This window comes from Octopus bimaculoides, chromosome 12, assembly GCF_001194135.2.
Source record: "Octopus bimaculoides isolate UCB-OBI-ISO-001 chromosome 12, ASM119413v2, whole genome shotgun sequence".
Taxonomy (NCBI): domain Eukaryota; kingdom Metazoa; phylum Mollusca; class Cephalopoda; order Octopoda; family Octopodidae; genus Octopus; species Octopus bimaculoides.
The window spans coordinates 63,392,861-63,395,609 of NC_068992.1; the positions used below are offsets into that span (position 1 = coordinate 63,392,861).

At 40.0% G+C, this 2,749-nt stretch overlaps 1 protein-coding gene across 2 annotated transcripts in view; it reads left to right on the forward strand.

Moving 5' to 3' along the window:
* The window catches only part of LOC106883500 (26S rRNA (cytosine-C(5))-methyltransferase nsun-1), a 30,276-nt gene that overhangs the window by 25,009 nt on the left and 2,518 nt on the right, over nucleotides 1-2,749 (forward strand). The gene's annotated exons all lie outside the window — the stretch shown is intronic.

Here is a 2,749-nt window from a genome sequence, read left to right on the forward strand (position 1 = left end):
TATATATATATAGATAGATAGATAGATAGATAGATGTGAATGTCAAGGCACATGGCTTAGTGGTTAGAGTGTTTGGCTCATGATCATAAAGTAGTGAGTTCAGTTCCTGGTAGTGCTTTATGTCCTTGAGCAAGACACTTTGTTTCATATTGCTCCCATCCACTCAGCTGGTGAAAATGAATAGTACCTGTATTCTAAAAGGGCCAGCCATGTCACATTCTGTGTCATGCTGAATCTCCCTGAGGACTCTGCTAAGTGCATGCATGTCTGTGGAGTGCTCAGCCACTTGCATGTTAATTTCACAAGCTGGCTGTTGATCCCTTGTTTGGGTCAACTGAACCCCTTGTTGTTGTAACCAATAGAGTGTCAGTTATCTAAGCTATACATACATATATATATATATATATATATATATATATATATATATATATATATATATATATATATATATATATATATATATATGCATGTGTGTGTATGTGTATATGTATATATATATATACACATATATATATATAAACATGCACACACATAGATACACACAGGTGTATGTACTTTTGTCATTTAAGTTGCATGTAATCATCTTTTGGTGCTAAAGGGAATCTACAGTGATTTTGGTCATTGCCTCCCCTCCACCGTACTTCTGCCATTGTTCACCATCACCACCACCACTGCCACCACCACCATCGCCACTGTCAAAACTATCGCACACCTCCATCCTCTGCTCACACCACCACCACCACCACCATCACACCATGTAACACTATCCCCCTCACCCAACCCCCAAACCTGCAAATGTCCTTCTCTTGTTCTTAATTATTCAACAATAGTCAAGATTCCATCAGCATCGATGTGGAAACTACCATGGAATTGAAGAAAAGAGACCACAAGATTGCAATTGTCCGTTTTAGCATTCTCCAAGACACAAGACACAAGCTGACAATGCTCTTTATTTACAGCATGCTTGGTCAGTTCCTTTGGGCAGTGAGCGAGTGGTCAGTTTAGAACCAGCTGGGAGATGGCTGCAAGTAACGACTACATGACAAAACGTGATGGAGACACTGACAAACTGAAGTAATTAGTTAGTTTTCAAAGTGACCTTCGTTTCTCCTTCTGACAATTCGTTTCACTTAGGGCTTAACTCCTTCCTTTCCTACCAAGATGTCTACCTATAAGATTTACCTTACCTATCTACTGACCTACCTGCTTAAATATATACAGACATAGCTACAGGCCAGCCTATCTATCTACCTACATATCTATCTCTCTCTCTCTATCTTTCTGTGTATATATATATATATATACATACATATAATGTCCCACCCATGCTAGCATGGAAAGCAGGCGTTAAACAATGATGATGGTATATATATATATATATATAATAGAGCACTTAATATAAGCTCAATAAAATATTCCTTTTGAATATTCTTTATAAAATATATATATATATATATATATATATATATATATTCACATATATATATATACATACACATCTTTCTTTGCTTCTTTCTTTTTTTTCCTTTTTTCTTTACTTCTTACCTTCTTTGCTTTTCCTTTCTATTTGTCTTTACTCACCTTTCTTCCCTTTCTGTCTTTTTTTTTTCTTTTTCCATCTCTTGCTTTGCTTGCTTTTTCTGGCCTAGGGTCAGTGATGGAGATGAGGAGGCAGCTGGTCATCTGAACCTCACTCTCTGCAAGGATGATGATGGCGGCAGCAGTGGTGGCAGCACTCGTCGCTGTTGTCATCCTCACCATGGTGGTGATGGTGGCAGAACAGCAGGAGTGCATTGTCAGTGCCCCTCCCCCCTCACACACACGCGCACACACCCCACCGACCTTTGCCACTGCCGCTGACCCCCTCCCCTTATTATTCACCAATCCCCACCGACCGCCACCACCACAAAACACACATACATGGATATTACATTGCTTTAGTCATCATTTGAAACATGTCCTACCTTCCACCCCCTTTCCCTCTCTCCTCCCTCCCCTCTCTCTCTCCCTTCCTCTTTCTCTCTCCCAGAAGTTTCCATTAGCACTGTGGTTATTGTTGCTGTTGTTGTGATAGTAATTTATTACAAGAGGTAGCTACCTTATTTTACAGTCCATTAACTCTCTACTCACCTGCTTTGCTTTGTGTATGGTGTGGACATGTAAGCCTATATGTTGTTGTTGTTGTTGTTGTTGACAAGCTAATGAAATTGTTGGCATGCTGGACAAAATGCTTAGCAACTGTTCGTTTGTCTTTACATTCTGAGTTCAAATTCCGCGGAGGTCAACTTTTCCTCTCATTCTTTCAGAGTCAATAAAATAAGGACCAGTGAGACACTGGGGTTGATGTAATCGACTTGTCCCCTCCCCTCAAAATTTCAGGCCTTGTGCCTTTAGTAGAAAGGATTATTATTATTATTAAGGTGGTGAGCTAGCAGAATTGTTAGCATGCCAGGCGAAATGCTTAGTGGTATTTCGCCTGTTGTTATGTTCTGAGTTCAAATTCCACCAAGGTTGACTTTACCTTTCATCCTTTCAGGGTCGATAAATTAAGTACCAGTGAAACACTGGGGTCGATGTAATCAATTAGTCCCCTCCCCACAGATTTGAGACCTTGTGCCTTCATTAGAAAGGATCATCATCATCATCATCATCATCATTATTAAGGTGGCGAGCTGGCAGAATCGTTAGCACACCTGGTGAAATGCTTAGTGGCATTTTGCCTGTCACTACGTCCTGAGTTCAAATTCCA